This window comes from Canis lupus, chromosome 4 (assembly GCF_003254725.2).
Source record: "Canis lupus dingo isolate Sandy chromosome 4, ASM325472v2, whole genome shotgun sequence".
Lineage (NCBI taxonomy): Eukaryota > Metazoa > Chordata > Mammalia > Carnivora > Canidae > Canis > Canis lupus.
This window is the reverse complement of record NC_064246.1, coordinates 76,679,773-76,706,503: the sequence shown is the minus strand read 5'-3', so window position 1 is coordinate 76,706,503 and position 26,731 is coordinate 76,679,773. Positions and strand designations below refer to the sequence as shown.

The window sequence follows — 26,731 nt, the reverse complement described above, 5'->3', positions numbered from 1 at the left end:
GCTCCTCAGCAAGATTTCTGCGTGAAGATCCATAAGGGCCCTAATTAGTCTCCTAGAAACTCTTGTACACTAGCCTACTCTCAATAAAGGTATTACTAGTAGGATTTACCTTTAAACCATATGAGGTTCAGGAGGATCTTTAATGCAGAGTTTTTCAAACCGTGGATTGTGACCTCTTAATAGTTTGTAAAAATCAACTTGGTGGTTTGGTGTATCAGAATGTAAATACATCGTAAATACAGTAGAACAGAATGGAAAAGGAACAGAGTGAAATGAAGGAATAAAGTGGAAGGAAAAATAACGAGCATCACAAGAAATAAGGGTGAGTGTTATTTCCTAAAACCTTTGTGGCAATGTCTGCACCCAGTGATTGTTTCTGTCTAGGTTCCTGGCCTGGGCTACTGCATGTCTCTTCACTGATCTGTCACTCCTCTCCAGTTTTTCTTCCCATGAGCTCCAGATTGATCTTTTCCAAATACAAACTTGGATCATGTTACGCTCCTGTATAAAATCTTCAAACTGATTGGGAAGATTGTTTGCAGAGGGCCCAATATCCAGCAGCAAGTGTATGACAGTAAGAGGAACTCACCTGACCCAAGTTTATCTGGTACCTCAATGATAAAATAGAAGGAAACTAAAAAAAAATAAAAATAAAAAAAAAAAAAGGAAGGAAACTCGACAAATGCTTCATCCATTACAGTGCATTGTGACGGAAACACACAAAGTATAGGCTCAGTATAATCTGTCACCCAGAATAAGTTCTCTCATGACCTAAGTTGCCCTTAAATAAACCTGCTTAATACAGTCAGGAACCACGGGAGTGAAAATAGTGGGAACATCAGATTTTCTAACAGGATATTTCAAGTGTCAGCAGTTTAATGTTTTCTCTAAGTTTTATTATAGTCCTTATCAAATCTGACAGGAATAAAGAAATACTAGCAGAGGAATGGTGAAACCCATTGTGTGCCAATGATCTGACTCTGAACAATAAACTTTAGAATATTTAAATAAAACTTCATCTATTTTTACTTTTAATTTTGTTCCTTTCTAAAAGAAGAAGAAAAAAATGATCTATGCATTCAAGAAAGACTTGATGAATGTCAACGATATACTTGTTGCAGCATTAGTTATTAGAAATTTATAAAATGAATGTCACAAACCCTGCCTGCAGAAAGCTCAATTTCAGTCATCAGGATAAAATCAGCAGTTCCTGACTTCAGGCCCCCTCTTCAAGAAGACCAACTAGCAACAGTTCTTAAACAAGACGCCATTGCGAAAATTCTAGAGCCCACCCCCAGGGGTGAGGCAGAAGCACCCACCCTGACCCACAGAGACCAAGAATATCACATTAGAACGGTAAAAGCAACTATACCCTGACCACATCACCCATCTTCAAGGCCAGCACAGTGGTGCTCTGAGAAAGCCCCCTTGGGCCTATAGTTTCTTCAGCAGGAAGAGATTCCAAGGTGGATATCTAGCTCCCCAGGGTTGTGGCACACTTCCAGAGAGACTCACTCAGGTTTCACATTTCAGGAATCACTGGGAGAAATCTGTGGGGTTTGACCCTGCGGATCAGTCAGAGATGGAAAAGGGAGAAGGACTTATAGCAACCGGTATTCAGATCTTGGCAGATCTTATTCTTCCCTGTAGCAATGCCTGAGCAGAGATCCTAGCTAGAGGCTCTGCCCATTAACAGAGTCGAGTCAGTGATCCCTTCTGACCAGGGACTTTAGTTGGCAGTTTTGTCTATTTGGGTCCCCAGCCAATGAACCATATCAGCAGTGGAGCTTGTTCTATAGCCTCTTCCAGGAATGGAAGCAAATTTGAAGGTCCACCCAACCTAAGTATAGCTTGCTGCCCCTCCTGACCAAGAAGCCAAGACAGAGAACATAGGAAACTGGAGCACAACTGGCAGGAGCCTAAACAGTGACACCGGGCAGCTCTGGAACCAGGATGATACCACCCAGCCACAGAGTCCAGCATACACCACTCGCCCAGTGAGTATCCTTCTCAATTACTGAACACAGCCTACAACCATCCCAGACAGGGAACAAATCTAGTCACCACACCCAATCACATAGCACAGCCTGCAACTCCACCCAAAAAGGGAGCCCAGACAGTGACCCCACCTGACCATAGAGCACAATCAGTAGTAGCTCCACTCATTTACAAAATATAGCTGAGGGCCCTTCCCAACCAAAGAGGATAACCAGGGGTGCCTGGGTGGCTCGGCTGGTTAAACATCTGCCTTGGGCTCAGGTCATGATCTTGGGGCCCTGAGATCAACCCCCATGTGGGGTTCCCTGCTCAGTGGGGAGTCTGCTTCTTACTCTTCTCTGTGCTCTCTCTTTCTCAAATAAAGTTAAAAAAAAAAAAAAAAAAAGCATAACCAGCTACTCTGCCAAACAAAAGAGTACAGCCAGGAACCTGATCATGAAGCATGGCTAAGGATCCCACCCAACTTGGGGGCATAGCTTGTGGCCCTGTATGAACTCAGAGCACAGCCTGAGACTCCACTAACCACGATTTGTTGTAGAGACCAGCCCACAGTCCTGTCATTAAAAGATTAATGGATAGAACATCCAGACAGAACCAATAAGGTAACAGTGGATTTGAACATTATAGACCAAATGGGCCGAACAGACATATAGAATATTTCATCCAACAGCAGCAGAACACACATTCTTCTCTAGTGTACAGAGAAATGTTCACCACAATAGAGCATATGTTAGGACACAAAAAAGATCTCAACAAATTCAGAAAGACAGAAATCATATTAAGTATCTTTTCTGACCATAATAGTGTGAAACTAGAAATCAATAAAAGGAGAAAAGGTGGAAAATTGACAAATAGGCAGAAATTAAACCACATGCTCCTGAACAATTAATGCTTCAAAAAAGAGATCAAAGGAAAAACTTTTTTAAATCTTGAGGGAATTGTAAATGGAAACATAACATATCAAAATTTATGAGATGCAGGGGCGCCTGGGTGGCTCAGTCAGTTAGGCATCTAACTCTTGGTTTTGGCTCAGGTCATGATCTGTGTTGTGACATGGATGGCTGGGACTCCTCATGCATTGTGTAGTCTGCTGGAGATTCCCTTTCTCTTTCCATCTCCCTCTGCCCCTCCCTCTATTCACATGTGCACACGTGAACTCTCTCTCAAATAAATCTTTAAAAAATTATACGATGCAGCAAAAACAGTTCTAAGAGGAACATTTATAGCAATAACTACAACTCAATTGCAAAAAAGTAAAATAAAATGTGATTTTTTTTAAAAGGGCAAAAGACATGAATAGTCATTTTTCCAAATAAGATATTCAAAGGGCCAACAAGTACATTAAAAGGTATCAACACTGTGAGGTGCCTGAGTGGCTCAGTCAATTAAGTATCTGACTCTTGATTTCTGCTCAAGTCACAATCTCAGGGTCTGCTTAAGATTCTTTCCTTCTCTCTCCATCTCTCTCCCTCTCTCTTTCTCTCTCTTTAAAATAAATAAATCTTTTTTTAAAAAAAGGTGTCGGGTGCCTAGGTGGCTCAGCCAGTTAAGCATCTGCCTTCTGCACAGGTCATGATCCCAGGGTCCAGGGATCCAGCCCCATGTCGGGCTCCCTACTCAGTGGGGAGCCAGTGTCTCCCTCTCCTTCTGCCTGCTGTTCCCCTCTGCTTGTGCACTTTCTTGCTCTCTCGCGCTCTCTCTCTGTCAAGTAAGTAAATAAATTCTTTTAAAAAAAAGTGTCAACATTGCTAATAATCAGGGAAATACAAATCAAAACCACAATGAGGTATCACCTCACACCTATTACAATGACTATTATTAAAATGACAAGATATAATGAGTACTGGCCAAGATGTGGAGGAAAGGGAACCCATGTGCACTCTTGGTGGGAATGTAAATTTACACAACTATAGAGGGTCCCTGAAAATTAAAAATAGAACTACAATATGATCCAGCAATTCACTTGTTGGTATATATATCTGAAAGAAATGAAATCACCATCTCAAAGAGGTGTTTGTACCCCCATGTTTACTGCAGCATTGTTTACAATAGCCAGGACATGAAAACAACCCAAGTGTCCACTGAGAAGTGAATAGATAAAAACAATGAAATACTAACTTTGGGGGAAGATAGGAGAGTAGCAGGATCCTAGGCTCACATCATTCCTTGGATACAATTACATAATGTTTACATCAGTATAAATAGCCCAGAAAATGACCCAAAGACTGGCAGAAGAGACTCTCCACAGCTAAACAAAGAAAAGAGGTCACAACAAAGAGGGTAGAAAGGGCAGAGACCCAGTCAGGAGCCAAATAGGGATGCAGAGAAGGGAGAGGGCCATACCCCACACCAGGTATTCCAGGCACAAGAGACCAGCAATGGGGAGACAAATGCCCAGAACATTTGGTTTTGAAAACCAGAGGGGCCTAACATCCTTTATAGGTTCTTAAAATCAGCAGGGTTTAGGACATGGAACTGTACAAATCATCAGGCTGCTCTGGGAGGCCCCACAGGGCAAAAGGAAAACGAGAGCCCACCCTTAAAGAGAGAGCACAAGAGCCCCTCTGAGATACAGCAGAGAAGCAGAAGTTTAAAAAGATCTTAAAAACACCTGTGGCATAAGGAAGGGAGATGTGTTTACTTATCTCAGAGCATGTGCTAGAGGAGCAGGAGTGTTCTCAGGTGGTCGCAGATCCCATCCCAAAGGAATTACCATGGACCTCACTGGCACCACAGGCCCACCCCTGTGCTCCCCGGCCTACTCACCCCTCCAGCCCTGGAAAAGGACTTTTTCTAAAGTGGCTCAAGCTCCCCTCCCATAGCAGACAATTTGTTGGGGCTGCTTGCACACTGCCACACTCGTGGGACAGCTTTGGATGAACTCCTGCCAAGAACAAGTTAGCAAGAGAATGCGAGGGTGGGGAGTGCCATATTAACAAGGTTTACCCTAGTCTGCTATGAGAGGGAACCCAGAGCCACTTTATTAACATGCTCAGGATCATATAGCCAGTAAGTAACAGAACTAAAATTCAAACCCATATGCCCTGGGTTTGAATTCCACAATGTTATAATGCCTGTCGATAAGTCAAAAATAGAAATATGCATATAGTATAATAGGTAGGGATATATCTAACTTAAATTTATTAGAGGAGGGTTGGAGAAGTTATTTTAACAATAATAATACCTAATATATTAGGCACCAGTTACATACTAATACATATTGTGCTTATTTACTGTGTTCTAAGTACTTTACATGTGTTGACCCATTTCAACCTTCAAGGTCAGCCGCATTATTATCTCCATTTTACTAACTAATAGCCATTCTCTCCTCCTTCTCTCCTTCCTTTCTATTACATTAGGTGAGTTAATCTATTTCAAGCTGATCCCCCTATATTTACTAGGTTTTCTTCAACTTCTGGTTGTAAGGAACCTTGTACTAAATTACTATTTCTTAGGGCCCCCACTAAAAATTATTATACTTTCTACCAAAAACATATAAAAAGATCAAAAGTTCAAATAGTATAAAAATGGCTGACCTGGGGCGCCTGGGTGGCCCAGTTGGTTAAGCATCCAACTCCTGAATTTGGCTTGGGTCATAATCTTGGGGTGATAGGTTTGAGCCAAGCGTCAGGCTCTGTGCTAGGTGCAGAGTCTGCTTGAGATTCTCTTTCTCCCTCTCCCTTTCCCTCTCCCCCTCCCCCTGCTTATGCTCTCTTTAAATCAATCAATCAATCAATCAAATCTTGAAAAAAAAATTAGCTGACCTTTCCATGGATTTTGTGATTCCCCAGTATGTTTCTTAGTCATATATAAAGAATCAGAATGACTTCTTGCTTTTTTCCAGATGTGTGCTAAGTAGTTTGGGTAGATGGATGAAAAACTCAACCTCTGCATGTAAGGAGTTTTTATTAATGTGAAGGACATAGTGTTAATTGATAGTTAAAACAATATAAAAATAAAGTAAAAAATGAAAAAACAAATACAAAATATTTTTAGTTTTTAAAAATTTAAAAACACAATACAATAGCAGAGATTGGCATGACTTGCTTTGGGTTGCAAATAAACAAAAACCATACTGGCTTAACCAAGAATGATTTATTTTTATGACATGATGAGAAATCAGGAGGTGGCAGACCAAGAAGGCAATAAAAAAAACCCAGGATCAATCAACCTTTGCTTTTCTAAACAAGTGACTTTCATCCTCAAGGTCAAAAACTGGCTTATCTATCTGATGCTCATGCTTTGCATTCTTGGCAAGAAGAAGGAGAAAGAGAAAAGGTACCTGCCCCTTTCTATCTAGAAAGCAACAGTCTTCCCATAAGCCCATCTTCTAGAATTTATTACATTTCATTGCCTGGGACTGCTCTTAAGAGTCTGGAGAAGTGACTATATTTACCTGTAGTATGGTCTTCCATTGATAAAGAAAAAAAGGAAAAATGGATATTGAGTAAGTAATAGCAGGATCTGCCACATGAGAAACATATGCATTTCAGAGATGGATAAAGAGAAAGGAACACATACATGAAGGGTATAGAGAGGTACATTATGAGAAGCATGTGACAGCAAGGGGTCACAGAAGCATCAAATGCCACCTCGAGTTTCAACAAGAGAAAGGCAGAAATATACCCACTGATTATGGCAATCAGTACATCATAGGGGATGTTTGAATATAAATGACAGTATACTGTTTAAGGGAAGAATTCAAACACTGTAGTGCATTAAAAAATGTGGGTACTAAAATACACAGCATTAATACACTAGATACAAAAAGATACAAAGAGGTTAGGGCCATCATTTATCCTAGGGAGACTAGTGAAAATAAATTTAAGGTTCATCCAGGGAGAACTTGATATGATGCTCCCTGGGCTACTCTACCTAAGTCTATCAAAATGGTCCCTGCTTATAGGGCTGATATGAAAAAAATAAACTCTTTCCTTTACAAAGTCCTGTCCCTGAAGGAAGTATTACCATTTGCTGCAATGACCAAGAATAGGAAGAGTTCTGTCTCTCCTGCAATTACATATGCTGTGGCTTCCTTTTGCCTCTGGATTATAGAAATAATTATGAACAGCTAGAATTGCAAGGCAGGTGCTCAACAAATCAGATAGGCCGCTAAAAAAAAAAAAAAAAAAAGATAGGCTGCTTTTACAAAGTATACTGTTTTAACTAGCTCTCAGGATTTGTATCCTAAATAATTATTTATTTCTTATCGTATTCCAAAGGAAAGATTATTGAGACAATGTCATTCTTATCTCCTGAAAGCATACTGAGAACAAAAAAATTGCTTTTGAGTTTTTTTATGTCTCTTTTGTTAGAAAATGAGCAATCTTAACAAGGAGGATATTTGAAATATTATATTGATTTTCTTGAAGTTATCCCAACTACCGAGGCACAGAATAGTTGCTATATTAACCAATTATTCAAAGTTGAACTTGTCACTTCAAGTATATTCTACACCAAGAAATATTAATAAAGATTCATGTTAGAGATTAAAATAAAGTCACTTCAGTACAACAGGCTCAAATACCTCCTCCAATTTTGAGTCTCTTAAACTTTATCAAATGTAGACTATTGGTTTCTTTAGCATTGTATAATAACTAAAATGAAAATTTTATCAACTAATTTTTTAATCTGTGGGTTTAGGCTGTTAAAGTACCCTTCTGCCAACAATGTTTTTTTTTCCCTTCATCATATTTAGGAACAAGTATCTTGAAATATAATAGTATCTTTACAACATTAAATTCAACTAAATTTAGTAGTCCCTTGGGTAAAACAAAATTCACTTGTGAGAAAACAAACAAATTTGCAGGAAAAAAAAATACTAAAATCTACAGAACTACATTCCAGCACTATCCCAGTTTAAGGGAGTTTTGAGTGTGTCTAGACACCTTATGAGAAACAATTAGAGAAAAGATTAACATAGCTGATGACGTTCAGATCTCGTAGAGCACTGCTGTTTATTCAAATATTTAGATTATTAAATAGGAGAAATAGTAAGAACCAAAAAGAAAAGATGGATTTCTATACGCTATAGGAAGAACTTACCACCATTAGAGACACCACATTTTAAAATTGGTTAAGTACTGAATCTCTTCTCGTTTGAAAGCATCAAACATTTGAAAACCACTTAGCAATGGTTGGCTAGATGATACATCATAGGAGATCCACTTCCTCACACAGCCCTTGAAGTACTGCTTACATTTTTGTCTATGTGAATGACATTCCAGTGGTCCATCTCTATGAAATCACTTACAAAATTTTTTTGAATAGAAACTTATTTCTAATATCTCAAATAGAAAATCATTCATTGAAGAGGAAAGAAGGCAATGTGGGTCACAGAAATGGAAGCAATGGGGTTAAAAAAGAGAGTAAGTTTTGAAGAGGAAGAGATACCATGATGACCTACCAGACACATGGTATAAAAGAAAAGAGATAGAATGATAGATAGAATTCCAAGATTTCAAAACTGAGTAATCACATGAATAGTGGACTCCTTACAGAGAAGGAATTTGAAACAGGGGATCAGGTTTTGGAAGAAGTCAAAAATAAGTAATGCTCTCAGATGATGGCATGAAGTCCCCAGGGATATGTACATTTTATTATCCAATAAGACTACAATCTTATTTAAAAACCTGACTTTCTCACATGTTTTATTCTATCCCCCACTAGTGCTAAAAAGAAGAGTTTCCACAGAGTAAAATTCAAAACATGCTCGCTGAACTGAACTCCTCATGTTTTACATCAGGCATTGGTTTAACTCAACGTATGTCTAGCCAGATTCTCAGTGTGTAAATTGTACCATTGGCATAAGAAAGGGACTAGAAACCTGCATTAACTTTTGCCAGCCACTAGGATACCATTCAGAAAATTACAGCTTCCATGGCTGAAATGAGTTAATATCCTGCCAAATAGAAAGAAATGCATTCTCTCCCTGTTGCCAACAGATTAATTTAAATGCTGTGGCAAAGACCACTGAGCCCATTCAATCAGGATTATGTTTGACCAAATTTGCGATTTCATCAAAGGATATTGTAAACAAGAGCACGAGCAAGATTCCTATTAGACAGAATTAGAGATGTGCAGGGAAATGAAACTTAGATTCTACAAGAGAAAGAAAAAAATGTTACAGAATATAAAGCCTGAGCTATGTAATAACAGATGCTTCAAATTTTAACCATGAAATGATCTTCATTGTATATATCTAACAAATATGCAAAATATTATCATATTAATAACTAAAATCAAGTTTGAGTCCTGACATGTGCCACAGTATTTAAGTAGTATTTATTCAATGGACATGATGCATTCATTCATTCCACAAACCTATATTGCAAATCATGAAGCTTATTGCTTAGTGAGAGAGATCAAAAACATCCCATAAATGCATAAATATATATATATTTAGAAATTCTGAAAGGGCTAATGGGGTTAGAAAGAGTTAGTTTGGGGAATCCAGTAAGTTTATATTGTTTTTGTTCTAGATTTAAAGGGTAAGAAAGTAAATATATTTAGCTCACCGTTATATTTTAGCACATAGCACATTGCCAGACACAGAGTATACTGGACTTTGGACTGAAATTTGAGAAGTAAATAGGAATTAACCAGATGAAGTCCAGAGCTGTGAGTGAATGCAATTGAAGAAACTTCCAAGCCAAAGAAAAATATAAAAGATTTGAAGATAAGAAGAAAATGGTGCTTTTGAGTAAACTGCAGAACAACGGAGTAGTTAAAAAGAAAGAGACTAAGAGGAAAAGCATTAAGAAATGAAGGCCATCACTCAGGGCTTCATAACCCATGTTAAAGATTTGTATCATTACCTTAAGAATGGGAAAATGCTTAAATGTTTTTAAGAAGTAAAGAAGCATTATCAGATTTGCTTCTGTAAAAACCCCACTCTAGTTGCAGGGCAGAAAATATGTGTATTGAAAAGTAACTAAATGGATGTAATTAAGGAAGCTATTGCACATGAGAGGTTGGTAGCTCAAACAAGAGTAGTAGCAATGGGGATAAAGAGGCATGAATTTGAAAACCAAAAAGTAAAACTGACTTGTAGTATTTGGTAGACACTATTTTTGACAGTTATGAACAACAACAAAAAAAAACGTAACTTTCTTTAAGAAGCTTAGATTCTAGTTTGGGAAAATGCAATACATATATAAAAATAACATCACAATAGATATTTATAAGCATAAAAAAGAAAAATAGCAACATGTAGAGAACAGCAGGGGTAGGCGAGCCACTCCTTTAGATAAGGTGCTCAGGGGAAAGTTTCTTTGAGACAGCCACGTTTGAGATGAGAAATGAATAAAGACTTTCCAGGAATAGCCCTGGAAAGATTTAGAGGCAGGACATTCCAGGCAAAAGGAAAAGCAAGTACAGAGGTCTTTTGATGGAAATTTTCTTGGTTTATTCAAAGAATGGCAGACAGGCCAGTGCAGCTGGAGCAGAGCACAGAAGGATGAATGAGATGTGATCAGAGGTATAGATAGCATTTACTGCCACAGGAAACACAGGAGGATGGAGTTTGGGACAGAGGCCATGAGTGTAGTTTTGGGTGTGTTGAGTTTAAGGCACCTTAGAAACATCTAAAAAGAGATTTTTAAGTAGGAACAATACATACATGCAAAACTGAAGCCAAGAGAAGTCTGAGATCAATATACTAATTTCAGAGTCCTTATTATGCCGATGGTAAATTAAACTATGGATGTAAAGAAGACATCCTAGGGGGAATACACAAAAACCAGAAAAGAGTATGATTGAGTCTTAAGGAATTTCAATATTTAATGGTCAAATAGAGAAAAAAAAGAGCCTGCAAAGGAAAGGTGTAACCTGAAAGGTAGAAGAAAGACCCATATAGCTCAAGTCAATGGAAGTGAGTATTTCAGGGAGAGCGACCAGAGTGTCAGTTGCTCCTGAGAAGCAAAGTATGGATTTAGAGATGAGGATTTCACTCATGATTTCAGAGAAAACTAGTTTGCTGAAATAAAGAAAAGGCCAGACTAGAGTAGACTGAGGAGTGAATGGAAAGTGATAAAATGTTGCCACTTACGTAGACAAGTCTTGTAAGAATCTTGGATCCGAGTACAAAATTGGAAAAGGCGGAAGCCAGATGAGAAATTGATTGAGACAGGCATTTTGGTTTGATTTGGTGTGATGTTGTATCTTTGAAGAGAAAGACAGCTAAACATGTTTAGACACTGAGAAGTATCAAGATATACGGCTAGAGAAATTAAACCTTAAGTCTTACTAATACCAAGTGTAAATCTATCTTCCCCGTCTTCTCATTGTTTTAGCAATTGCTCACACTACATAAATACAAAATCTAGGGAAAAATATTTTGTATATCATAAATTCCTATTGTTTTCATCATTGGCAAAATATATTTCTTCACCTTTTTAATATGTTCCAACAAAAACAGGTGGGAAGTATTTGCATTCATGCATATACACTGTAGTACACTGTAGTATGTACTACAATTTCATATATATAGTCCGATTTCCTGGACTTCCTAGACTTGGCTTTTATTTACTAATTAATATCATCATAACATTTCAGATTGTGTATTCATTTTATATGGTGATATTTTGCTTAAAGTTGCATCATTCGACTTTTTCTTTCCATTTAAATGATCCAAAATTATAGGAAAAAAACACAGGGAAAACAATTCTAAATATATTTCAGCCAGCAGTTTTCATTAAAGAAATTTAGCTAAAAAAGAAACAATCCATAGATATATTTACTACATTGTCATAATGATTTTATGGTTAATATGACTAAAGATCAATGAAGAGGAAAATCAGTGAGAAGGAAAATCTCATCCAGTTGGTTCTCAACATTAAATGTTGTAGTCTGAGAAGAGATAATATTCAAATACCTACCTAATATATGATGTTCAAATCCCTCAGCCATCATTTAAAAAAATATTGTACTATATGTATGCTATTCATATATAATAAGTACATAAAAGTTTTAGCATTAATGATTTTTAAAATTTCTCTCTTACTGGGACACAATGCAAGATTAAGAGTATGTATGGTTCATACTATTCTAAAACTTGACTGACAAGATAAGGAGTTTGAATATCAGACTGTATCACAGTAAAAAAAAAAAACTCTGAAATGTTTAACCAGCAAATGAAGGTGCATGATAAGGGGCGAGGTTGGTTGGCACCATTAAAGATTAATTCAATGTTCAGTCATTTATTTAAAAAATATCTATTGAGTGTCTCCTACACACCAGACAAGTTTTTAAAAGGTGAATCATGGGCCAAATGCCTGAAATACCACTGTTTCAAATCATTAAGCCAATCCTCTGGATTCTGATTTTTTCTCTCCAAAAACAAATGCTGTAAATATTTCTTATAAACATTCTATGAGATTGTGGGACTCAGAGGTAGAACGAGCAGGGATTAAGTATTGTGCACTCAAAAACAAAGGAATTAGTAAGGCACTGGAGATTCAAGAAGCAAATACATGACACAAGGAAGGCAAAGATTATGTTTGTCAAAGAAACTTGTCTGAGATGCTCAGTGATTAGGAGCATGTACTCATAAACTCACACGTGGCTATTGCTTTCCTTATGAAAGCCAGATCTGACCAATATGGAATTTTGTTCATGTATTTTCCCACTAATTGATCAAAGCTAAATGCTAGCGGTGCAACTAGAAAATTGACCAGAGACATAATAGTAACTGCCAAGAGCCAAGGCTTGTGTGCTTCACATTCTAGCAGCTAAAAAATTTGTCCTTGGAAAGACCAACTCAGTAATGAAAAAAAATTCATAGAAAGGGAAAAGCCTCAGATTCACAGAACCAAAAGGTAACTTAGCAATTCTGACTACTGAGACACCCATGTGGGTGGTGGTTGGCCTCAAGGCCAGAGCAAACCCCAGAAGGGTTAGTGTCTGGTCCAGAAAGTATAGGAAAATTCACTTGCCTCAGGTCTAAGAATTTCCCTGAAATCTAACTAAGATATATCTAACTTTGAAAGAATACAGTTAGACTTAGGGAACCTAAATAATTTTTAAACCATGTGGAAATATACAGCTAGGGAAAAAATTACCCAGGACCCTAAAATAATCCATACATAAAATATAATTCAGTTTTGGAGGGACATACTCTTCCAAGTCTGAAGCTAGGCGTACACACCAAGAGCGGTAGAGAGAGATGATTTATCATTATATGCCGCAGTGAAAATTTTCATGGCTTCAAAGTATTTTATGAATATTTCTGAAGGATTGAACTGCTTGTCATAGTGTTGACATGAAGTCATTCAAATATTCTTCTGTAGTAATGAATACTGGCAAAAGTTAAGCACAAAACAATGAACTGGCAGCACCAATATTTCTCCACACTCTTTCTGTTAATCATCACTCACTGGTTCTGTATGTTCTTTTATAACTCACCAGTCCAAAAAAAAAAAAAAAAAAAAAAGATGCAAGCACACCCACAGACACTGATGATTAATGACAAGTTCAGATATGTGTAAGGCTAGAGAACAAATGATTAACCACTTCATCATTGCCCCACTGATTTCAAGAGCCATGTCAGTGTGCAGGATTTTCTGAAAACAAATAGACTTACATATCATCAGCCGGTTTCAGACAAGCTGTGGTCCTAATTATTGATTTTTTAAAAGGTATTAACTCTGACAAGTGACCTTAGAGGACTCAGTTACCATGTGCTACAGCCTAATTCCCAGAGTGACCGGGATCAAGGAAATGTCTAAACTTTAGGTAGTCTCCAGAGAGAAGAGTTAATTCTAAAAAGTCTATACAAAGCGCCTGACCTCAGACAATGACTCTTGCCTACAATCTAAGTAATGGAGACATGACAACTTATCATGTATAAGCAAAAAAGAAAATGGAACTTCTTTTAAATGTAGTGAAGTCTAAGAAAAAAATAATCACATTTTATGTTTAGAGGATTCTAAGAGTTCAGTTGTATTCTATGAGAAGTTTATCACTGTTTCTATATCCAATATGTATCTATCTTTGAAATAATCCCCTATGTTTATGATACCTTCACACATGACGCTTTGGTGTCATATGCTGTATAGTCTGTTTTCAACTTTAAAAGGCATTCTTTGCTTTTTGCACTGAGAATTAAGAGACACTGATGAAAGATAATTGTTACAGGCACAAAATCTAGCCATTTTTATGACATCCAAACTTTACCAGAAACTTATAGTTAATCATACTTTTTGACTAAGATTCTAATCTAGACTTTAAAAACACTCTAAAGTTTAAAGTGACTCATTATTTAGAAAGCTCTTCTTGTTAAGATTTGGCTAGATATTTGTAAAACTCTTCCCCCACATATGTAACATTTACACATTTCTTCACTTTCTTCAAGGCTCTTTCTGTCCAGAATGTCAGATTTCATATACCTCTTCGTTGTTTTTAAAGTTTAAAGCTCTTCATCCTCCAAATATTTCATCCTAATAGGCTGCCATCCTCCAAGATTGGATGATTTTACAGAACTTAACTCAAAATACTTGTGAAATTCTTGAGATTAACAATGATTGCTTCAGACATCAGGTGGAGTTAAGAGGTGTAAGAAATAATTGTTTGGGTTTTTTTATTTTCTTTTTTTTATTTTATTTATTTATTCACGAGAAACACAGAGAGAGAGGCAGAGACACAGACAGAGGGAGAAGCAGGCTCCCCATAGGGATCCCAAGGTGGGACTCGATCCCAGGATCTCAGGATCAAGACCTGAGCCAAAGGCAGGTGTCCAACCACTGAGCCACCCAGGCGTCCCTTTAATTTGTGTATGTAGTATCCCCTGGGAATTCTGGCAGAAGAAAAGTGTTATGGAAATAAAATCTATTAATAATAATTGTTTCATAACTGTTTACAGAAAAAAAAAAAAGAAAGGAAAAGATCTGTGAAAAGCAGATCCCTATCTGACCACTCTTCATATCTACCAAATTCCTCATGCCCTACCATCTCACACCTGCTATCTCCTCACCGTGGTCTGCCTCCAGCAATTGCTAGATCAGTTTAACAAGAATTTCCCCTACCTTTGATGAGTCCTCTTGAGAATTTTCAACCCATCCACCCCGACCCCTTCCACTCTCTAACTAAATATCACTACTTGTTCTTCTATTTGGAGTTGAGCTTCATCTCTCTCTCCCTTGTTGCATCTTAACACCTATGGCGAGAGCTGAATAGGTGTCAAGAATTTAATAAGCAACAGAATGATTGTTTTTCTCTAACACATGACCTTAAAAGGCAAGGATACTGACTGGTAGACTTCTACCTCCTGTACCCAAATTGGGGACCACGCCCATAGGACATCTTTAGAATGGTGACACCATTCTAAAATGTGTAACCTCTCAAGTATTATGAACTTCAACTCCATCAGGGTCCCAGGGGAAGAGTGTGGTAGAAAAGAAAGGATATGTGTGGGTTTTTTCCCAAAAAAAAGACAAGATGATTAAATGTGGCCCAGCAGTAAATATTATAGGAATAAAATCCCTTTGGGATAACACAAATGCAGAACAGTAAAAATGAATAAAAGGTTTGATTGAAGGTTTTGGTTGTAATACAGTATGTATTAATGAGAGAGAGAAAAAGAGGCAACAAAATAAGAAAAGGAAATACAAGCCAGCACTTTTAAAAGAACATGATTTCAGAAAGGGAAAGGAATATTAAAGCTCAGTTCTAAATCCAGAATAGGATATGTAGAAAGGAGGCTATGAATCAGGATCTGTAGGTACTAACACCTTTAATTACCTTAGTTTAAATACATTAATGATTAACCTTGAAATTTAAGATGCAACCAAGCTTACAGCTGGTAAATATATTTACCTCTGTAGCAGACATTAGCTAATATTTAGCTTTCCATACGATACACACTTATAATATATGGAAATCACTTTGTAGCATTTTTCACATAAATCTCAATAAAAACATTAAAATACATTATATATATATATATATATATATAATTTTCAAGAATAAACTAGAGAATGCAACTGTCTATCCTTACAAAATTAATGTGCGTGGAAGCTGGGGACCTACGCAGATAACCTTGCAAAACCTCTTCCATTTCTAAACCTATCTTTCTTTAGTTCGTCAGCAAGTTTATGGAGCATCTATATTTAGATTTATTTTATAGATGGGAAAATAGAGAAAGTAATGGTAAATGGACTTCCCAAGGTGTTAGAGAGGATGTCTATCTGAGTTAAAATTATAATTTATGGTCCCTTAATTGCCCAACTAATTACCGAGCCTGCTGTTAAAAGCACTAAGTTATACTTTATGAATAGAAAGTTTGATGCACATTTCCTCTGATATCAAGAGAATTACATCAAAAGAAGGCCTTCTCTACTTTGTATGGATATTTAGAGTTAAACGTTGCGTCAGTTACATGTGGTTCTGAGAAATATGCTGCCCACGGTATGTTAAGATAACTCGTACAGGACTAAATGACACAGTCAGAAAATCTTTGATATTTGACCTTTCTGTGCCTTTCAAATTCTCTTTTGGATGCATTAAATGTACAGAATACACCTGAATCAAAATAACTCAAAAGCCTGGAACACCAAAACTCTTGATTATTACATGAAGTTTCGGAAAAAGTAGATAGAGCTACATTTTATTAAACAAATGTTAACACCAATTTGAAGTTTTAAAAGCACACTCAAAACATGCATTCATTTATTCAAAAAAAAAAAAAAGCCATGAATTAAGTCTTCCTCTATGCCAGGCACCTGATGGGACTGTGCAAGATGGCAACTGTGAGCTGAGAAATGACTCCGTCTGACTCTTGTTAAGCAAGGATCACCCTGCTTGCCAGCTTGTGAATAGATTTTAGGGATTATTAAAAGCTGAATTGTGTCCCCATGAAACTTGTATGTCAAAGTCCTTAACCCCCTGAAGGAATGCAGAATTTGCCATCCAAAATTTACTTCTTTGGCATATTGATTATTTTGGGCTAAATATTTTTAAGAAACAGTCGAACAAGAGAAGCTCTGAAATCCAAATAGGAGTATTCCTTTTGTATGAAAATCTTACATTTATTAGAAAAATTTCCATTTGTAAGGCTGTCTCCCTCTCTGTACCAGGCAGAAAAAGATGACTAAATCTTTAGAAATTCTTATCAATGAAGAAGGCATCATAACAACCACACCTTTGTTACTTGTTGACTATGTTTTTCCTAGTAACCTCCCAACACTGACCTCCCCACCCCCAAACATTTTTTTGTCTTTAGCTGAAGATACTATTTAAGGTGATGGTTGGCCTACTTCAGAGGTTACTCAGTTTTCCTGGGCATCACTGTGAAGTATGCATGTTATTAAACTTCTGTTTGTTTCTTTCCTGCTAATTTGTGTTTTATGATTACAGGTGGGAGTTCTCAGACAAGAACCTAGAAGGTGAAGGGGAAACTATTTTTTCTCCCCTACACCTGAATATGTCCCCCAGAATATGACTGTATTTGATGATAGGATCTTTAAAGAGGTAATTATGGTAGAAAGAGGTCATTGGGTGGGGCTTAATCCATTGACTGGTGTCCTTATTAGAAAAGGAGTCTAGGACACAGACACACTAAGGGAAAGTACCATGTGAAGGAAGACACCAACCCTGCCAACACCTTGGCCTTGGATTTCTAGCCTCCAGTACTGTGAAAAAACAAATTTCTTTTAAGTCACCCAGTCTGTGGTACTTTGGTATGGCAGCCCTAAACTAATTCAGGGAGCAAATCCAGTGATACACAAAAAAGGTGAAACTGCCAGGTACAACTTTAATTATTCCAAAACCGAAAGGGTAAATTTAAATTCAGAAAATTTTATTTCATTGTTTTCCTTAGTTAAAATGAAACAATACTACAGAGATGCAGTATAGTGTCTAAATATACAAAAGAATAGCAAAGGACTTCATTGTGATGATTTTCTTGCTTTTGACGTATTTTGTTGGACTCTTGTTGGAATTCAATATTTCTATGTTGAGATAATGATAAACACTATGTAAATGTTTTGAGCAAAATTTTTAAACTAGGAGAAGAAAATGAGTGGACACAAAAAGTCCTGGGACACAGGACTGCAAAAAATTTCAAAGGTAATTTCTGAGGAGGCTTCTCAAGAACCACGCCCCAAACATTTTGTGTAGCTAGCAGTGTTAGGTTATTATCCTCCTCGTTTTGCTGCTTCTGAGCTACCCTCATCTAGGACTATGCAGTTTTTAAATTTACAAGGTCAGTGGAATACTGAGAAGGATGACTGTCCCCAGAGCTGACATTGCTAACAATTTTCTCTCTCATCTTGATTTTGGCTTAGCTTTTGTCCATGATCTTCTGAATAAAGAGTTTAAAAATTGAGGTTTTGAGGGGCAGGATAGGGAAACTGAACCCAGAATTGATTGTTCCCTTTGAAGAACCAAAACTTCAAAATTTGCATCTCTTTTCACTATGCACATTCCTCCCAAATCAAGTAACCAACAAGGAAGAAAATGGGTGGGGAAAGATATCTCTCATACAGCTGGTTATACATTGATAAATAAATCCAATTTTTCTCACATGCCAGATTGTGACCACTGGGGATCTTCCCAGTAAAACATTAACCAACTCTGTCCTTATTGAAACAAGGCAATGAATAACAAGGGAGGACTTTAGCTCTAATCTGAAGCCATAAAACAAAGTGTATGAGGCATGATAATTCAACAGGAAGGAGCTTACTGACCCTTCCTAGACTGGCAGCTCTTTAAATTAAGATGGCTCCTAAGAGAAAAGGTGAGGTTTTTACAGGTCAGGCAGCAGGTTGTCTCGTTAAAATTAAAGTTTAACATTAGTCCATTGAGTTTATAAGGAAAATGAAGCAAATACAATAAGGAAGAATAGAATTCTCAGAGTAGTTCAGGAGAGTATTCAAAAATCAGACAGACATGTATGAAACAGAGCTCTATCAGTCTCTAATTGTCCTAGACTATGGAAAGTTAACATTTTTGAGCCTTTGCTCTCTCTTATAAAAATGGGATAATATTCAACTCCCAGAGGAACTCCGAAGTCAAAATAATATACCACATGTAAAGCATTTAGTATAAGGCCTGGCACACAAAAGATACAGCAAATATTATAGTTTTATTTCTTTCTTTCTGCCTTTATTGTAAACCTATTTATAGTACTGTCTTCTATCAACTAATATTTATTGAAGAATATGAAAGCCAGATGACTTTTAGTTTGTCAAGGTGTTCTCCAAGCTGGACCTTAGGAGGCCACAGTGACCTGGCAAAGATTTCTAATATTCTTTCTTTTTCCCACTTCACCTTCATCACTGTTTTCTACTTTTCCTATTTGCTATTTCTAAAGTATGAGATCTGGGCCATTCTAGTGGCTGGGTGAGAAAGTATGAAAAAATAAAGAAATACTGGTGGTAATATTTGAAACACTGATATTAATTATATATGAAATATGTCTAATGATCAACTGAACACCAAAATGAAATATAGACTAGATGAAAAATACTTGTAATTTACATATTTGCCTTCTACTCCAAATAGAAGCAGTGAAGCCAGAATGTGTCTTGTTAGTTCAGATGGAAAAATGAACACTAAAGGCTCTATCACCCACAGGTACAGCTGGACCCACCAAGGAACACAAAGGCCTAGGCTCAAGGGATAGGAGTGCTTATCACTCAAAAGGACCTGTAGAACAAGTAGTTAATCAGCACTAATGAAATCTCTGACATACAGAACAAAGATATTTCTCAGAGATGGAGTGGACCTCCGGGGAACCAAACAAAACGGCACCAGTTATTAAGTAACACCGGCTATCATGACCTCATGGGCCTCCAATCAATGGCATCCACCTTCTCAGGAGACCCCTGCCCCAAAGTTTGCCTTTCAAAACCCTCACTTGCAAACCATCGGGGAGTTCGGGACTTTTAACCATCAGCTTCTTTCTTCACTGCAAAAGCTTACTTGTCAGTTATTACTGGGTAGATGAACTCTCAATTTATTTGGTTTACAAAAGCCCTCCTGAAATACTCTAATAGAGAATTTTCTGTGTTACTTGCCAGGCCCCAGTGCTGAGCCTTATAGACTCTGGTTCTCAGAAATTATTTCAAATGGAACTTAAATGAAGATCAGCAGAAATAAAGTTAATTAAAAGCATGTATTCCCAAATTTCAGGAGAACTGTATCTTGATTTAGACAAAGCATGCAACATAAGCTCAGAGAACAAATAATGACATGTTGAAAAATGCCATTTCCAAAATGAAAAAATAGCTGGGGAGAGAGAATAAATACTAGTAAGAATCTAAAATTCCACCTACTTTTCAGTCTTGTAAGAGATAAATTAAATCTTACCACTAGATTAGGAACAAAGAAGAAAAGCCTGAGAGACAGAAAAGTACAAATAAGGGAAGCCTATAACAGAAAGAAAAATTCAGGAAAATAAAAATGTCAAAAGGAATGAATTAGGTAGAAAAATACCTACCAGGTGATTTGGAACTGGACCTGGAAGCAAAGGTGTGGGAGACTTTTTGAAGCTTGCAGCAACATGGTCATTTCTGAGTGAAGATATTGCTGAGAATGAAAAGGAGGCATTCATCTCAGGAAGTGGCTATGGCTATGCCGGAGGTGCCAGCACGAAGATCAACAAGAATTCCTGACGTTCCATCATTTCTTGGCAATAGGAAGACAGAATCATGACCCCCCACCCCTTCATAGAAACAGCAGGACGACGTCACGGCCACTGTTTCACATGGAGTTGGCCCATAGGGATGGCTACATAATTTGCAGGGCCTAGTGCAAAATGAAAATCTATGGTCCTTGCTGGAAACAGGGAAGTCAATCTTTCCTTCCCCTGGGCCTGCAGCCCCACCCCACAGCAGATAGATATATTCTAATGTATTGCAATTTCCACGCTGTGTTTTGCTTGGTACCTGGATAGGCAATGGGAAACACTCTTAGTTTGGGCTTCTATAACAAATTACCACAGACTAAGAGGCTTGAACATTTACTTCTCACAGTTCTGGAGGCCAGAAGTCTAAGATCAGGGAATCATCATGCTTGAGTTGCTGGTAAGTGCCCTCTTTCCAGATTACATAGGTCTATCTTCTTGTTACATCGTCATATGGTAAAAAGAGAACTAGATAGCTCTTTTGTCTCTTCTTGTCTCTAGGCCACTATCTACATTCATGAAGTCTCTACCCTCATGACCTAATTTCCTCCCAAAGCCCTATGTTTAAATGCCATCACATTAGGGTTTCAACCTAGGAATTTTGAGAGGTTTTAACTAACACCCACACATTGTAGGCCCCTTGCTAAGTTGCCTGCAGATTGCACCATGGCACTGCCAGCCTACAAAGGAGATGGTCAAAGTTTTATGCCATCCTAAGACACCATGAAGTATTAGACTAGCCCCTACCTTCTCTGTGCCAATGCCCAAGTTCTCTCAGAATCAGGGCAGTGTCAGAATATAGACATTTCCCACCAATGGGACCAGGAGGGTTACAGTCTTGGTGAGGTGGGGATGGGTCAAGCAGAACCCAGAGAACCAACTGACTGAGACCAGTAAGCTGAGAACCAATACTAGAGAGGTGGGCAGGTAGAGCTGAGGGGACTACACCTGAGCCAAGTCTCCAAGTCTCCAAGGTTCTGAGCTCCCAGTGCATATACTCTAGCTTTGCACTGGACTCTTACAAAATACAAATTCAAAGATAAAATGATTAAGCATTTCAAGACTGCAGCCTGAGCATTGAACATTAAGCAAGGAATGCTACTGAGCAGGGGGCCCTGAACAAGTACACAAGCAGCCACGAGCCCACTCTGTCTATTACTTCTCCTCAGTGCAAGTGCTAGAGGTCTGATCATAATCTGTTTTATTTCTAAATCCTCATAACGTGTAGAAATTGTTGCAATCTCCAGCTCTCCTTGCCTTCATCCATTGCCATTCTCTAATAATGCTGCCTTTACTGTTTGCCTTAATCCCTTTCCAGTATTTAAGAAAAATCTGAAACATCTATAAAAGTTTAAAAAGAGAGAACTCTTTGATCCTATGTCAAAGAACATGGGACTTTTTCTTTTCAAAATGAGTTATTTTTGTCATTGTTATCATTATAAGATCATATACTTACATAGTTAAATATATTTCAAGAAATACAGAAAGATAGAAAAGTAAAAACCCCTCAAATTTTACATTCCTAGAATCACTTCCAAGAGTCAATCACTAGTAGGAGTAGTTTCTTTTAGTTCTGCTGGTAGTTATTAATGTACTTTTATTTTTTCATTAGTGTACCTTTAAATAAAATACTTGTACCTTAAAATCTTGTGTTGTCAACAATAACAAGACTCCCAAGTCCCTTTAAATATTCTTAGAGTCATATTGCGCTGTTACCCTGTCTTATGTGTCAACCCATCCTCTTTACTTTTTCTTTTCTCCTAAGTATTACTGGGCAATTTTTATTAATATTGGGCATCATATATAATGTTCTGGGTATCTCTGTGTTCAAAATATTAATTTTTGGATAATATTTTATGAAAACTTGAATTATCATTGAAACTTACAAACTGACTAACATCTTGGTATAATTTTCAAGTCACTGCATCAAAGTATCCAGAGTTGCTAAAATTATTGCTCTTTCCTCCATAAATGAATTATGTTCATGTCTCCAGAAGCCTTTAAGAATTTTTTTTTCCCCTCGGGGTACCTGGGTGGTTCTCCATGGTTGAGTGTCCACCTTTGGCTCAGGTCATGATCCCAAGGTCCTGAGATCCAGTCCCTACAGGGAGCCTGCTTCTCCCTCTACCTATGTCTCTGCCTCTCTGTGTCTCTCATGAATAAATAAATAAAATTTAAAAAAAAAAAAAGAAATTTTTTCCCTCAGAATTTTTAAATTGAAACAAGACATTTCTACACTTTCTCTTCCTTTTCTTAATAATTTCTCTTAGTATTCAGTTCACCTTCAAGGTCTCCTGAGACCTGAACCTTCTACAACTTTGGGAAATTTTCTCTTATTAACATTAATAATTATATCCTCTTCTTACAGAACTTCTATTAAGACTTGCTTAATATACTTGTATATTTCTCACCTCAAAATTTCATCCTGTATTCGGGAGTTTTTCAACTTTATCTTCCATATCCCAATTTTCCTCTCAGCCATGTTCATTCTATCATTATTTGTCCACTTCACTAAATTTTGTACTTTAGCATTCATATTGTTTAATTACCCAAAGTGTTTCTCATTCTATGTTTTCCTATTCTTTTTCGCAAGTGATATTTTCTGAAATCTCTTTGAAATTAAGAATTAGCATTTTTAAAACATTTTGTTGGATACTATCTCTATTTCCTTTGAGATAGTTCCACTTGTATAGCTTTCATCTGTGTGCTCCTCTTCATGCTGTTTTCCGTATAAGCCTGGTATTCCTGATGCTTATGCATTTATGAATGAACTTCTAATTGATTGGGTTAAATAATCAGTAGGAATTCCCTCTGTATTTATATAAGCTCTTTCTTTTCCCGTACCACAACTTCTTTTAAATAAGATTTGGTTACATGTTCTGCGGAAGCAGGTAGCGTGTGTCTTGGTGGGGAAATGAGGGCCATGAACAATCAGGTGGAGGATTTCCACAACTGTGGAAAATCCAGCTCAAAATTCAACAACAACTCAGTTTTAGTATACTGGGTGTTGGGGTGGGGGGACCATGGACATGTATGTTCATGTGTGTCAACTGGTGAAGTTCCAGAGTTACCTGGACCTCCACCATGCTTTTCTTTCAGGTCTCCACATTAGGATTTCACGCCAGGTTGACTGGAAGGTGCACATCTTTAGAGAAGGCAGTAGTCTGAATGGTAGCTTTCTTGAACATACAAGAGAAACAGCTATTTCCAATGCAGTTGCTAATTAATTCTCCCGATAATAGTCCTTAACCAGGCCTATTTGTAAATGCCACTCTTTACTGCAGAGCTCTGCTCTTAGAGCTTCTCTAGCTTCTTCTGGGAAAAATAATACTTGTCCTTGATTCCACTGGTTACCATCTTCTCACTTCTGATTTTTCCATCATTCCAATTCCATTGGGTTTCTATCTTCATGGAATTCTTTCCATGTTTTCCAATACCAGTTTGGTTTCATTATTTTACAAATAAAATGTCTATCATTACAATGAGATCTTTAGCAGGGAGGAAGATAAATGGACATGCCCAAATCATGGTCTTGAATCTTCAACTGCCTGATTAATCTAATGTTAATTGGCATTACACTTGGCTTTAAATTAGTGCCCATTTAACATTTGAATGTTATAAATGCTACAAAATCCCTATCAAAATTATCTCCATTTCAGTCAGAGAATGCGATCCAGTTATGGCTGTGATTGAAACAGTAGATTTATCATATTGAAAAAAAAGTTTACAAGTATCGACAGACTCAAAGAACAAATGAGATGTCTCATTTTAGAAACAGGCAAAGATGAGATGTGGCCAATAAAGGACAACGACACAAGTTAAACTCATCTGGGGGAGAAAATAAGTTATATCTTTCCTAAAGGTAAAAATATTACAATAAAGTAATTACTGCAAGAGATGGGAGACACTTGATTGACTATAAGAGAGAGAGCTCTCTCTTAGAGCTAAACAGGATGGATTAAGAATAAATTATGGGGAGATGGTGGTTAGAACTCTGTGTATGTGAGGGTACATTAATATCTGATTACTGTTCAAAATGCCAGATAGTGGTAGAAAGCAGCTACAATTAGACATAGCCTTATTAATTAACAGCTTCCATTTTCAAGGTGCCTCATTACTATAATTACAACAGATCAGGGGAAAAAAATTCACACATCTTACAATGAATCAGCATTAGAAACAGATTTGAAACCTCCATTCTTATTTAGTAACTTAAACCATTTTGATCTCATATTACTTGAATATGTTTCCTAAAAAGAAAGAACCAATATATTTATACGTTAAGCATGGAATTTCTATTAATTTTGAACATGGTCCACATAATGTAATTTAGCACCACAGTTTCTAATAAAAGGATTAATACAATCCATGTAAAAGAACATAAATTAATAGCTAACAGGTTGAAAATCAGCAAAATTCTTAAAAGCCCATCTGTCAAATATTGTACCATTCATAGACATATTATAAATCAATGGAATGACTAATATCAAGCTGTTAACTGAGGAAACTTAATACCTTCTATTACACCATAATGGAAATTGGGTCAATCAAATATCTGCGAATAGAGAAATTGGGGGAGGTGTTGGGTTTTTGTTTTGTTTTGTTTTGTTTTTAATTTGGAAATCTACAGAGTTTGGTTTTTTGAGTTGTTCTGGAGTTGGGGGGGTTATTGATTTGTTTCTTTTTTTTTTTTCAAAAAAGCATAATATCCTAGTTTTAAAAGAGTTTTTAAATAGCGTATATTCCTTAATAATGTGTAAAAAGTCTGGGCAGCACGTGATTTCTAAGAGATAGCATTACTGGTAGAGAATAAACCAAACAGTACTTCTAAGTACCTTCTAGCCAAGACAGTTTGATCTCATTATTTTGTTTAAATTGCTAAAGTCATACTTTTATCTTTCTTTGGTCATATTCCCAGAAAATTATGATGTATTTAAGCAAATAAATAATTTGTATCTGTTGTTTCAGAGGAATGAGGAAATGACAGAATTACACTTTTCTCTGCGTCAACATGTGCTCTGTGGTAACAGGATAAACAGAGGATGACCTGAACAAAACTGGAGGCTCGCCAATGGAAAAAGAAAAAGTCTTTGATATATCTGAATACACATTAAAGAGGAAAAAACTTACAAAAACACTAGCCCTGCTTTGCCAATATCATGTTTCATGACAAAGAAATTAATTCTTCAATGATGAAAATGACGGTCTTTACTGAACTTAAAACATGAAAGTCTTTAAGAAATTCAAGACTTTCAGAAAACTCATTCTAATCTAGTCCTGAAATATTCCTTCCTTCACCCATAATCATACATTTTTAATTGTGTTGACATCTGAGAAAGATCAATTAGATAAAATCTGTCATGTCCGGAAGATTGGTATAGAATAAAATTAGCCTTGCATTGGTCTAAATTCTATCATGATAGTATAATTAAAAATTTTGCGTGTGTTTTTTTCAGCTTGTTTCATGCCATTAGTATATGATTAAAACAGTTATAGTTGTTTTTCTGGTAGTTGTTTATTTCCTTTAATGTGATAAGATAGAAATTATGCCCTCAAAGATATTAGTTGAATTACATAAAAGGTTCTTGTCAATAATCAAAATTATTTTCTTTGTCCTGACAGCTACTAGAACTTATTTTAGATTAGCTTTCATATACTGTGGGAGGAGAAGGGAGAATTTCATATACAGCAGATACCCCAAGTTATCCATACATACCCACCATTAAGAACATTAAGAATGAGTCTAGACATATATGTGTGGAACTTTAAACAAACAAACTCATAGATGCAGAAAAAGATTAGTGGTTGCCAGAGGTGGGGAGGTAGGGAGTGAGTGAAATGGGTGAAGATGGCCAAAAGGTATAGACTTCTAGTTCTAAAATAAATAAGCCCTGAGGATGTAATGTATAGCACATGCCTCTAGTTAATAACTATTAACTATTAACATGTCTCTGGTTAATATGTATATTGCATATTTGAAAGTTACTAAAAGAATAAATCTTAAGATTCTCATCACAGGAGAGGCACCTGGGTGGCTTAGTCAGTTAAGCATCCAACTCTTAATTTCAGCTCAGGTCATGATCTCAGGGTTGTGAGATCAAGCCCCATGTT

At 36.9% G+C, this 26,731-nt stretch overlaps 1 long non-coding RNA gene across 1 annotated transcript; it reads left to right on the top strand.

Moving 5' to 3' along the window:
- The first annotated feature begins 25 nt into the window (after positions 1-25).
- Positions 26-26,121, top strand: LOC112652741 (uncharacterized). Its single transcript, XR_003131661.3, has 3 exons — positions 26-322; positions 1,800-1,997; positions 25,589-26,121. It is a non-coding gene; the product is annotated as an uncharacterized LOC112652741 (long non-coding RNA).
- The last annotated feature ends 610 nt before the right edge of the window (positions 26,122-26,731 follow it).